Source organism: Schistocerca piceifrons, chromosome 9, assembly GCF_021461385.2.
Source record: "Schistocerca piceifrons isolate TAMUIC-IGC-003096 chromosome 9, iqSchPice1.1, whole genome shotgun sequence".
Taxonomy (NCBI): domain Eukaryota; kingdom Metazoa; phylum Arthropoda; class Insecta; order Orthoptera; family Acrididae; genus Schistocerca; species Schistocerca piceifrons.
The window spans coordinates 175,740,566-175,754,905 of NC_060146.1; positions in this window are offsets into that span (position 1 = coordinate 175,740,566).

Here is a 14,340-nt window from a genome sequence, read left to right on the forward strand (position 1 = left end):
GAATAACCTGGTGTATTTCAATGCTGAATAAAACAACCCCTGTTTCAGAAAAAAAATGTGTTGCATTACTTATTGAACTGCCCTCGTACATGCTGCATCCTCATGTGCTCGATGGGATTTAAGTCGAGGAAAGGGGCAGGTCATTGCAACTGCCGAATATCTTCTCGTTGCAAGAGCACCTCTACCTGCAGTGTTCAGTGCGGTCGCGCATTGTGATCCATAAAAATGAGGTCAGTGCCGAATGCGCCCCGGAAAAAAGCACGTGGGGAAGGAGTACAGTGTCACAATAACGTTGAGTGGGTAGGGGTCTCGTGTTGAACGATTTTGAGGTCAGTACGCCCATGTAACACAGTGTCTCCCCACATCATAGCACCTGGACTACCAAGATGACCATGTTCAACAATGCTCTGCGTACCAACACATGGTGAGAGGTGGGAACCCGTAATGGAGCCAGGAACATTGTTCATTTGGCCCCGACCTCATTTCTATGGTAGACGATGCGAGACAGCATTGAACAGCGCTGGTGGATGAGATCCTGGAATGAAAAGGTACTGTGCAACTGGGCTGGCTGCTTCGCTCCCCAGACTGAAATTCCATCAAGGACTCACTGCATCCATCGGGGAGACGTATAGCACATGCACTAAAGAGTACCCAGCAGTTTTCAACCACGCTGGTCGCAGAACGGAACTCCCCGTCACAAGAAGTCCTTACCAACCTCGTGACAGCATAGGAGCACGTTGTGTACCATCCACTGCCGTCCGCGGTGAGCACACACCCTATTAAGGACCATTTACCACTGTTTGTGATGTACACTAGACCATCGTGAACCGCACTGACCTCAGTGCAATTACAGGGCTATTACAAATGATTGAAGCGATTTCATAAATTCACTGTAGCTCCATTCATTGACATATGGTCACGACACACTACAGATACGTAGAAAAACTCATAAAGTTTTGTTCGGCAGAAGCCGCACTTCAGGTTTCTGCCGCCAGAGCGCTCGAGAGCGCAGTGAGACAAAATGGCGACAGGAGCCGAGAAAGCGTACGTCGTGCTTGAAATGCACTCACATCAGTCAGTCATAAAAGTGCAACGACACTTCAGGACGAAGTTCAACAAAGATCCACCAACTGCTAACTCCATTCGGCGATGGTATGCGCAGTTTAAAGCTTCTGGATGCCTCTGTAAGGGGAAATCAACGGGTCGGCCTGCAGTGAGCGAAGAAACGGTTGAATGCGTGCAGGCAAGTTTCACTAGTAGCCCGCGGAAGTCGACGAACGAAGCAAGCAGGAAGCTAAACGTACCACAGCCGACGGTTTGGAAAATCTTACGGAAAAGGCTAAAGCAGAAGCATTTCTTAAACGGGAGATTAGAAAACCGATGGATCGGTCGTGGTGGAGATCATGATCAACAATTCATGTCATGGCCTCCACGCTCACCCGATTTAACCCCATGCGATTTCTTTCTGTGGGGTTATGTGAAAGATTCAGTGTTTAAACCTCCTCTACCAAGAAACGTGCCAGAACTGCGAGCTCGCATCAACGATGCTTTCCAACTCATTGATGGGACATGCTGCGCCGAGTGCAGGAGGAACTTGATTATTGGCTTCATGTCTGCCGAATCACTAAAGGGGCACATATCGAACATTTGTGAATGCCTAAAAAAACTTTTTGAGTTTTTGTATGTGTGTGCAAAGCATTGTGAAAATATCTCAAATAATAAAGTTATTGTAGAGCTGTGAAATCGCTTCAATCATTTGTAATAACCCTGTATTATTTTTGGAAGTAAGTCTCATTTCCGATCATTGTGTATATTTTTTAGTGACCATCGTACACTGAAGAGCCAAAGAAACTGGTACATCTGCCTTGAGTACGAGGGGGTGGAGATCTCTTCTGAAAAGCACGTTACAAGTCATCACAGATAAGCTCAGTAACTTCATGTCTGGCGAGTACGGTGGCCAGCAGAAGTGTGTTCCAGGAGCTACTCTGTAGCAATTCCGTACGTGTTGCGTGTCGCATTATCTTGCTGGAATTTTGAAAGTCCTTCAGAATGCGCAATAGACATGAACGGATGCAGCTGACCAGACAGTTAATGCTTGCATACATCTCATCTGTCAGAGTCGTATCTTCACGTATCAAGGGTCCCATATCACTCCAGCTGCACATGACCCACACCTTTACAGAGCCTCTACCAGCTTAAACAGTCCCCTGCTGACATGGATTCATGTATTCATGAGGTTGTCTCCATACCCGTACACGTCCATCTACTCGACACAATTTGAAACGTGACTCGTCCGACTGGACAATATATTTCCAGTCATCATCAGTACAATGTCGGTGTTGACTGGCCCAGGGGAGGCGTAAAGCTTTGTGTCGTGCAGTTATCGAGGGTACGCGAGTGGGCCTTCCGCTCCGAAAGCGCATATCGATGATGTTTCGTTGAATGGTTCACACGCTGAAACTTGTTGATGGCCCAACATTGAAATCTGCAGCAATTTGCGGAGGGGTTGCACTTGTGTCACGCTGAACGATTCTCTTCAGTCGTCGTAGGTTCCATTCTTGCAATATCTTTTTCCGGCCGCAGCGATGTCGTAGATTTGTTTTCCCGGTTTCCTGATATTCACCATACACTCTCGAAATGATCGTACAGGAAAATCCCCACTTCATCACTACCTCACAGACGCTGTGTCCCACCATTCGTGCGTCGAGTGTTACTCCACGTTCAAAACTCACTTAAACCTTGATAGCCTCTCATTGTAGCAGCAATAACCGATCTAGCAACTTCACCAGACACTTGTTGTCTTATACAGTCGTTGCACACCGCTGCGCCGTATTCTGTCAGTTTATATACACACATCAGAAAACGTTTTGCATCACATCGGTTCCGAGAGATCCGGAACTTGTACGGAAAATTGGAATACAGACCAACATCACTTCCGCTCTTTTTATTGCTCATGAAAACCACATACTGCATGTTGTACCACCATGCAGCGAGAGCTTCAGAAGTGGTGGTCTAGCCTGCTGCACATACCGGTACCTCTAATACCCAGTAGCACGTCCTCTTACATTGATGCATGCCTATATTGGTCGTGATATACTATCCACAAGTTCAAAAAGAACTTGGTCCAGATTCTCCCTCTCCTCAACGACGATTCTGCGTAGATGTCTCAAAGGTGTTGGTGGGTCACGCCGTCCATAAACAGCCCTTTTCAATCTATCCCAGGCATGTTCGATAGAGTTCATGTCTGGAGAACATGCTGGCCACTCTAGTCGATCGATGTCGTTATCCTGAAAGAAGAAGGGGGGGGGGGGGGGAGCCAATGGTCGTCCACAAAGACGAATGCCTCCCTAATATGCTGCTGATACAGTTGCACTGTCGGTCAGAGGATGGCATTCGCGTATCGTACAGCCGTTACTGCACCTTGCATGACAACCAGCGGCGTACGTCGGCCCCACATAACGCCACCCCAAAACAGCAGGGAACCTCCACCTTGGTGCACTCGCTGGACAGTGTGTCTAAGGCGTTCAGCCTAAGCTGGTTGCCTCCAAATAAGTCTCCTGCGATTGTCTGGTTGAAGGCATATGCGACACTCATCGGTGAAGAGAACGTGATGCCAAAGCCGAGCGGTCTATTCGGCATGTTGTTGGGCCCATCTGTACCTCGCTGCATGGTGACGTGGTTGCAAAGATGGACCTCGCCGTGGACGCCGTGAGTGAAGTTGCGCATCATGCAGCCTACTGCGCACAGTTTGAGCCGTAACACGACGTCCTGTGGCTGCACGAAAAGCATTATTCAACATGCTGGCGTTGCTGTCTGGGTTCCTCCGAGCCATAATCCGCAGGTAGCGGTCACCCACTGCAGTAGTAGCCCTTGGGCGGCCTGAGCGAGGCATGTCATCGACAGTTCCTGTCTCTCTGTATCTCCTCCATGTCCGTACAACAACGCTTTGGTTCACTCCGAGACGCCTGGACACTTCCCTTGTTGAGAGCCCTTCCTGGCACAAAGTAAGAATACGGACACGACCGAACCGCGCTATTGACCGTCTAGGCATGGTTGAACTACAGACAACACGAGCCGTGTACCTCCTTCCTGGTGGGATGGCTGGAACTGATCGGATGTCAACTGTACTTGCTCCAACGGCGGGGTAATCAGGTGTCATTCTGCTGGTTGCGAGATGATGTTGAATATGGGGCAATGAACAGGCCGATCGGGCTACCAAGAAGGCCTGTAGGAAACAGGATGTGGCACAGTGTCCTGTTCCCTTGCAATATGTCATTTCTGCACTCCACAGGAAGTGCATGCAGTTGTGGGAGGAAGAATGGCTGGCGGTGACGACTAATAAGCTGCAATTGGTGAAGTCAACAACTCGGCCGTGGCGTTCCTCCAGCCGGTTACTCAGGCGGGATGAAGTGACCCTCTCGCATCTTCGGATTGAGCACTGTCCTCTCACACATTGCCTTCTCGTACGGCGAGAGCATTCCCCGTTTTGTGATGCTTGTGGTGTGCACATCTCTGTCCGCCACATTTTAACGGAATGCATTTTATACCGTGATGCAAGAGCAGCAGCAAAAAATGGTGGGGATCTGCCCTCTATTTTAGCTGATGATCAGACGAGTGTAACTTGCGTTTTAAAGTATTGCGATATGTCTGGCCTCTGGCCTAAACTTTTAGGCTGGAGGTTTTAGTGTACCATCTGCTATATTGTTTTAGCTCCTTCTACCACTTTCTTCACTCCACATGGTTTTACTGCTGACGTCATGCTTCGGTGTGGGTACGCACATAGTTTTCCAACCTTTGTTATCTGTGTTTTACGTTGTGTTTTATCTTAATGTTTTGGGTATTTTCTTGACACCCGTCTCAATCTGTTTTTCAGCGGGCGCTGAAGACCTTGCTGTCATGCGCCCATACAAACCTCTCCATCCATCCGGACCCCCTCTGTCTAATAGGTGCTGTACATGCATGGTTGTTTACATTTTTGGGCGGGTTTAGTGATATCTCTGAACAGTGAAAGTGACTGGGTCTGTGAGACAATATCCACAGTCAACGTCTATCTTCAGGAGTTCTGGGAACCGTGGTGATGCAAAACTTTTTGATGTGTGTATCTCTGTATTTGAATACACATGTCTATATCTGTTCCTTTGGCGCTTCCGTCTATTACACTCTAGTAAGCCGGCTGGAGTAGCCGAGCGGTTCTAGGCGCTACGGTTGGAGATTCGAATCCTGCCTCGGGCATGGATGTGTGTGACGTCCTTAGGTTAGTTAGGTTTAAGTAGTTCTAAGTTCTACGGGACTGATGACCTCATTAGTTAAGTCCCATAGTGCTCAGAGCATTTTGAACCATTTTTGAACACTGTAGTATCTCTTCCTATGCATTGTCCTAGTTTCATCTAGCTATGTTACTTGGCAGTGGCTTATGTTTTGCACGCGGCGTATTTCAATAACTTTCGGGTAGCCCCTGTATGTGCTACGTTCTGAGTCTTTCCCTGACGCTGGGCTGCAGTTGACGTACTCTACGACGCCCCGCCATCAAATGGACGTATAGGTATCGCTGTAGTGGAGCAGTGGCAGGTGGGTTGGCTGTAGCCTCGCAGTGACAGCTGCAGCTGTATGGGCCCGTAGCGGCGCGACAGCCCCGGGGGTAAACCGTGCGTCGCAGTAAAGCCCGGCCGACCCAGTGGCCTGGAAGCTGCGCTCAATACGGCGACGTCCTAGTGCGTCCCCCCAGCACAGGCGACAAGCCGTTTCATTGAACGTCTCAAGGAATCGGTACGAAAAAAAATAAAAAGAAACTTTCTGACGTGGATTTGTATGTGTATAGTGGGCCCGCACAACTAATTAAATATTCCTGGCTATTATGGAGTGGTCGAACGGATTCCACATTTGAATCCAACGTTTCGTCCCTATCTGCGGAGGACGTCTTCAAGGGATATCTTAGCATCTCTGACTGTCCTGTTCACATCCTCGCTCGCTACTGACTGCAGAAAAATTCGGTTTACGCGAGCTGCCGCGCAGTGCCATGACGTCACTTGCTTTGAATCATCATGATCATCATCAGTTATCTGCTATATTAGCAGGTCCTTTGCCTCTCCATTTTCTGCCATCCATTGCTTCCTTCTTAAGACTGCTGTATGTTGTACTGCCCATCATGTCATCCAGTATCTGGAATCTCTTCCTTCCTCGCTTCCTTTTCCCTTCTACATAACGTTCTAAAACTGTTTCCAGTATCTGGAATCTCTTCCTTCCTCGCTTTCTTTTCCCTTCTACATAACCTTCTAAAACTGTTCTTATCAGTCCGTCATTCTTTCTTAATATATGCCCAATCCAATTTCTTTTTCTTCTCTTTATTACATCTAGTAACTGTCTTTTCTGTCCCACTCTTCTCAGTACCTGTTCATTTTTTACTCTGTCCATCCAACTTATGCTTTCCATCTTCCGCCATGTCCAGATCTCAAAAGCCTCCAGCCTTTCTCTGTCTTTTTTCCTCATAGTACATGTTCCAGCGCCATATAGAAGAACACTCCATACAAGACATTTTATGAGTCTCTTTCTGAGTTCTCTGTCCAGACCGCTGCAGAAAATTCTCCTTTTCTTATAAAACGCCTCTTTTGCCATTGCTACCCTTGTTTTAATTTCTGTGGTGCACTTCCAGTCGGTGTCTATCCTGCTTCCAAGATACTTAAAATTTTGCCCCTGTTCTAGTATTTCTCCAGTCAGCATAATTTCCTTATTTACTCCTAGTGCCAATATTTTTGTTTTATTTGTGTTAATTTTCATTCCATATGTTTTTCCGTTACTTTCAATGGTGTCGACCAAATCCTGTAATTCTTTTTCCCCTGTGGCTAGAAGGACCATGTCATCAGCAAATCTCAAACACCCTACTCTTCTTCCTCCAATTTCTATTGCTTTGAATACCCGAGCGTAATTCGCCGTTGTCGAGTGCTGTCATCCACTGTTGCTACCACCTCATGGTGGAAGACTTACGCGTCTTTTTCAGCACCGGGATCCAAATTTGATTCAATTTCGTGCCTTCCTCCTTCCTCCTGAAATTCTTGCGGTGTTTTACGCTCTGTGGCTTCTGTATAGCCTCTCATGCTATTCGCTTGTAGCTGCCAGTACTTGTATCAAAATGAATGCGTTGGTCTCCTGGCTGCAAAGTATGTTCCGCAACAGCTGATCTGACAATTTCTCCACTTCTACTATCGCCCTTGTGCTCCTCAAGTCGTTTTCTTGACCGTTCTTTTCGCAGTACCCACGTACATCTCCCCACAACTATACGGAATCTTATAAATTTCTGCTTTTTTTCCAGCGGTTTGCGAGCGTCCTTGACAGTTTTTGGTGATCCTATATCTTTAAATGGTTCAGATGGCTCTAAGCCATCTGAGGTCATCAGTCCCCTAGAACTTAGAACTTCTTAAACCTAACTAACCTAAGGACATCACACACATCCATGCCCGAGGCAGAATTCGAACCTGCGACCGTAGCAACAGTGTTCCGGATTGAAGCGCCTAAAACCGCTCGGCCACAGCGGCCGGCCCTGTATCTTCGGGCCGGCCGAGGTGGCCGAGCGGTTCTATGCGCTACAGTCTGGAACCACGCGACTGCTATGGTCGCAGGTTCAAATCCTGCCTGGGGCATGGATGTGTGTGATGTCCTTAGGTTAGTTAGGTTTAAGAAGTTCTAAGTTCTAGGGGACTGATGACCTCAGACGATAAGTCCGACAGTCCTCAGAGCCATTTGAACCATTTTGTATCTTCGGGTGGTTTTGTAGATCACCTTGATGTTTCACTTTTTCCAAAATTTTTTCTCAGAAAAGTCCTTAATGAGAGGCAGGAAAAATTACGATTTCACACGCGCTCGTGCAAGGCTATGATTTCTGCGTAGCGGTCTTACAGCTCTTTTCACCGCAGCGGACGAATAACCATTCTTGAGCAATGCATTGGTCATTGCTTTAATTTTGCGTCAAGCACCTCTGGTCGCATATTTTCCTTGCTCTATCCACCAACTTTTTTTATGACGCCTTTCTTTTGCTGTGAACTGTGGTTTCAGTCCCGGTGTAGGTAACAGTCAGTGTGAGTAGATCTTGTGTCTTGAAAACTAACACAACAAGAAAATTTAATCCTCCGCTAGCCTCATCCACGTAGTGGAATGAAACGTTCCATTTTTTGTTGGCAGTTTCCAATGTCGGCACCTCGAATTTTTCGATAAAGAAATTCGCTGACCTGGGCTTAAGAGGTTCCCCACAGACGCACCATCCCTTTGGTCACAGAACTCATCGTTCCATTTGAAGCAGGCCAGTGTGGCCGAGCGGTTCTAGGCGCAACAGTCTGGAACCGCGCGACCACTACGGTCGCAGGCAAGAATCCTGCCTCGGGCATGGATGTGTGTGATGTCCTTAGGTTAGTTAGGTTTAAGTAGTTTTAAGTTCTAGGGGACTGATGACCTCAGAAGTTAAGTCCCATAGTGCTCAGAGCCATTTGAACCATTTATTCCATTTGAAATATGCGGACGTGAGGCCATATTTAAACAGTTCTACCGTATTTGGAGGAAGAACCTGATTCAGCTGTTTCAGTACTTCATTGTCCGCCTCCTGTAGCTCAGTGGTGCCGACACGGTAGCTCAGCGTGGTCGGTCAGAGGGTTAGCTGCCCTCTGTAATAAAAAAAACTGAGTTAATGGATCAACAATGAACTGAAACGGGTGTCTTGCGACGTCCGCCCCGAGCGGATGAAGCGAACTAAATGAGATTTAGAAAAAAAGAAAAAGTGGTCAGCTCGACAGACTGTCAGTTCTATGGGCCCGGGTTCGATTCCCGGTTGAGTCGGATATTTTTTCCGCTCGGGGACTGGGTGTTGTGTTGTCTTAATAATCATTTCACTCCCATCGACGCGCAAGTCGCCGAAGTGGCGTCAAATCGAAAGACTTGCACCCGGCGAACGGTCTACCCGACGGGAGGCCCTAGTCACACCACATCTATTTTAGTACTTCATTGATCGGAACCACCGTAAATAGCAATTTTTTTGTCATCAGTCTACTGACTGGTTTGATGCGGCCCGCCACGAATTCCTTTCCTGTGCTAACCTCTTCATCTCATAGTGTAGCACTTCCAACCCACGTCCTCAATTATATGCTTGACGTATTCCAATCTCTGTCTTCCTCTACAGTTTTTGCCCTCTACAGCTCCCTCAAGTATCATGGAAGTTATTCCCTGATGTCTTAACAGACGTCCTATCATCCCGTCCCTTCTCGTTGTCAACGAAACCACTTCGTCTTCCGACTGGACCACTATGCCGTTTATCTCACTGATAAAATGTAACGAAATTTTGGTGTAGGAATCCAATCGGTCCACGTACGGACTCAATAATATTGTAAAGAATTTGGCAACTTGCAACCAAAACAAGCTAGCCATCATCTTTCGTCTCACGCAAACTCGATTTTTGCAAAATTTGTTAAATTAGCAATTTCATGGCGTTTCCTTCCTTTCTTTCAATTGTATGCAAAGTTAGTGTCACAGTTAGTGCAACACGTGCCTGCCCGTGACTGTATTGCCTGATGTCTTACTTCCTAAGACCTTAGAAGCTGATTTCGTAACTCACAATCCTCGGAGATTTATGATCAAAGCCTCAGTCTGGAAAACAAATCTTCGAAAATGTACGCGTCCCTGTGGCTCAAAAGACTGAGAGAAGAGTTAAAATGGCAACGAAAAATAAGACAGGCAGAGAAGAAATATTAAAACTTGACGATTCAGTGATGAGTAAAATTCTTTAGCCACGAAAAGCTTTTTGATCAATGCAGTTGCACTTAAAACCAAACAGATTCATCTTCAGCTGTTGCTTATTGTCGAAGCATAATTTTACAGTAATTTCTGTTCATGTCAGTGTCACTTGCCAATTACTCTCAATCAAAAATTTACAATTCACTCACTAAGCGTTTCGTCGGTTGAAACACTATCATCAGGTGGAAACAGTCTCTTACATTATCAACTGATGTTATCGGAAAGCATTGGCGTTCTCCTACTACAAACTTTACACGTAATTTAAATCCTTTTCGCAAAATTTCTCATTGACACCACAGAGAAAATAATTAAAAGGAAAAAGTTTATCGCTTACTGCAATTTCATTGACCATGCAGTAAAACTACGACATCTCGCATGACATTTTAATTTATTGCATCTGTAAGGTATACGTGTAGCAACAGTTTTGTACCTTCTAATTAAACTCTAATATTGTTGTGTTTAGGATTAATATTCTTTCTGAGAGTTAATATATAATATTGCTGTGTATAGGATTACTTAATTTTTTTGATGTTGGCGAGATGCGTTATCCTGACAACTGTTATTATGTTGTCAAATTGAAAACTGTGTAAAAGCGTGTATTTCTGTGCCAAAAATTGCGACATTAAACATGTCATTTCACCTTACACTGTTGTACTCAATTCTAGAATAAGTGACCACTTTACACGTCTTTGAGACTTACTCTATTCGCAACACCTTTTGCAGGCAGTATTCATATATACCACTAAATGTGCGTGCAAAATTATGTTATTGTATGACACATAGTTCGCGAGATATGTCATAGACATTGAGGTGCATGAAAAGCGATTTTCTCTGAAGAGTGCAAATTACCCACACCACTCATCCAGTGTCTGAGAATAAGAGTACACTGCCCTTTCCAACAAACTTTAAACATAATTTCAAACCTTTTCGAAACTTTTCCAGTACTAGTTTTGATTTCTTCATGAGACTAATAAAACGAACATAATTAGGCTTCTGCGTCTTCAATGACAAAGGTTTTAAATGCTTGACCTCAAATGTTAAACACATTAACTCATTCGTAAAGTAACCAGACGTTTGCAGCTGTTTTATACACGGGAGGTCAACTGTCTAAAACATCGGGGAGGGGGTAAGGGGAGGGAGGTGATACTGGTAATAAACTAATTTGGCAACAGAATTTACGGGTGGCACATAGCGACTACTTGACAGACATTTAACGGTAGTTCATGTGCAACAAACATCGCATGTGTGGTGCATTCTGCTAAGGATAATCACGTTTGCTTATCACTGTACATCAAGTGATACAACATTGTAGTTGTGATGCGCACAAGTCACAATTTTCATCAAAGATTTGAGTTCACATTATTTTAATGACAGATTCGCAGCAAACATAGAACAGCTGATGGTACCTACGTTTCTATCCTTTGTTGTTGTTTACAAAGAAAGACAGTAACTGGTTCAAATGGTTCTGAGCACTATGGAACTTAACTGCTGAGGTCATCAGTCCCCTAGAACTTAGACCTACTTAAACCTAACTAACCTAAGGACATCACACACATCCATGCCTGAGGCAGGATTCAAACCTGCGACCGTAGCGGTCGTGCGGTTCTAGACTGTAGCGCCTAGAACCGCTCGGCCATTCCGGCCGGTGACAGTGACTAATTTCATTGCATATACAGTGGAAACTGAATGAACTATGTTACGTTGTTGATCTCCCTTGTTTTTATGATGTACATCTAAAGTTCTTCGCACAGATACGTGTATGAACTTCGACCCTACAGTATCTTGATTTCATTGCGTATGTTCAGGAAATTTTCAAATGTACCTTTCGCCACGTCAGACTACTGATGGTTGCTATTACCTTTTAAATAAAAATGTATTTAAAATATTTGACAGTTTTAAACATTACTGACGGCAGCAACCGTATATAAATTTTCTTTAAATAAACTTTACAGCCAACCAGTAGCATAAATTTACTGTAAAAACCTTGACCACTAAGGGTATCTTCTTCAGAAGGAAAGTAACCTATAATGTTTTAAACTTTTTATAATAAATGTCTAAAATACTTAATACTTTGCAACACTGAAATGGAGTACATGGAATAAAATTGGAACTTACATAAATTACATGGCGTTAAAATAATACACATGAATGAGGAGCAGAGAAGCCGAAGTCAAACAGCAGGAAATATGCAATGAAACATAGTCAAGGGTTTTACAATAGACTTTTGCAGCCGCTTAGCTGTATATTTTATTTATTCAGAATAAGATATTTGACTTATTCTACATGAGGGCCATTTCACTTGGGCACATTAGCGTGTATGTTTTTCTTTGTTAATACACTACTGGCCATTAAAATTGCTACACCAAGAAGAAATGCAGATGATAAACAGGTATTCATTGGACAAATATATCATACTATAACTGACATGTGATTACATTTTCACACAATTTGGGTGCATAGATCCTGAGAAATCAGTACCTAGAACTACCACCTCTGGCCGCAATAACGGCATTGATACGCCTGGGCATTGAGTCAGACAGAGCTTGGATGGCGTATACAGGTACAGCTGCCCATGCAGCTTCAACACGATACCACAGTTCAGCAAGAGTAGTGACTGGCGTACTGTGACGAGCCAGTTGCTCGGCCACCATTGACCAGACGTTTTCAGTTGGTGAAAGATCTGGAGAATGTGCTGGCCAGGGCAGCAGTCGAACAGTTTCTGCATCCAGAAAGGCCTGTATAGGACCTGCAACATGCGGTCGTGCATTATCCTGCTGAAATGTAGGGTTTCGCAGGGATCGAATGAAGGGTGGAGCCACGGGTCGTAACATATCTGAAATGTAACGTCCACTGTTCAAAGTGCCGTCAATGCGAACAAGAGGTGACCGAGACGTGTAACCAATGGCACCCCATACCATCACGCCGGGTGATACGCCAGTATGGCGATGACGAATACACGCTTCCAATATGCGTTCACGGCGATGTCGCCAAACACGGATTCGACCATCATTATGCTGTAAACAGGACCTGGATTCATCCGAAAAAAATGACGTTTTGCCATTCGTGCACCCAGGTTCGTCGTCGAGTACACCATCGCAAGCGCTCCTGCCTGTGATGCAGCGTCAAGGGTAACCGCAGCCATGGTCTCCGAGCTGATAGTCCATGCTGCTGCAAACGTCGTCGAACTGTTCGTGCAGATGGTTGTTGTCTTGCAATCGTCCCCATCTGTTGACTCTAGGGATCGAGACGTGGCTGCACGATCCGTCACAGTCATGGGGATAAGATGCCTGTCATCTCGACTGCTAGTGATACGAGGCCGTTGGGATCCAGCACTGCATTCCGTATTACCCTCCTGAACCCACCGATTCCATATTCTGCTATCGACCAACGCGAGCAACAATGTCGCGATACGATAAACCGCAATCGCCATTGGCTACAATCCGACCTTTATCAGAGTCGGAAACGTGATGGTACGCATTTCTTCTCCTTACACCAGGTTCAAAATGGTTCAAATGCCTCTGAGCACTACGGCACTTCTGAGACCATCAGTCCCCAACAACTTAGAACTGCTTAAACCCAACTGAGGACATCACATACATCCATGCCCGAGGCAGGATTCGAACCTGCGACGGTAGCGGTCGCGCGGTCTCGCGGTTCAAGACTGTAGCGCCTAGAACCGCTCGGCCACACAGGTCGGCCCTTACACGAGGCATCACAACAACGTTTCCCCAGGCAACGTCAGTCAACTGGTGTTTGGGTATGAGAAATCGGTTGGAAACTTTCCTCATGTCAGCGCGTTGTAGGTGTCGCCACCGGCGCTGACCTTGTGTGAATGCTCTGAAAAGCTTATCATTTGCATATCACAGCATCTTCTTCCTGTCGGTTAAATTTCGCGTCTGTAGCACTTCATCTTCGTGGTGTAGCAATTTTAATGGCCAGTAGTGTATTTATTCTGCGTTCTTGTTTTTCTGACATTTTCTACATCCTGGAGTATCTCCTCACTATGGATTATTTGCACGCAAAGCACATCTGATCTAACCTAATGTAAAAACCTCGAAATGGGTAGTGGATGATGTAAAAATTTCCCGACTGAAGCCGAATTATAAATTATTTCCACTTTGATTTGCAGTTTCTGTCTCCACAATACAGAACACCATGAGGGGAATAGTTAAAAATACTTTTAATTTGCAGCATTTTCACGTCAATTTAGAACGTACTTGATGAGAACATTTGTATGTATTGCTGAAAGCACACTGACTCTGAATATGTATGTCACTGTTATCAACAGATATGTGCGCTAATTTTTCGTTAATGACTGACACTCGGATACAACAGTTCACAGACCGAGAATACAACAAGCTGTTAAAAGAAGTCTCTCTCTCTATCTGCTCAGAAATAATTCGTTTTTTGTTTGATTGTCACAGAGAGACAATATTCTATATGTTACTACTTGCTCGTTTTCATGTTGTTCCAAAATGTACCTGTAAATGACTTAAAAAGTTGTGGACACTATAACTACACTGAAGAGCCCCCGCGAGCACTACAAGTGCCGCAACACGACGTGGCAAG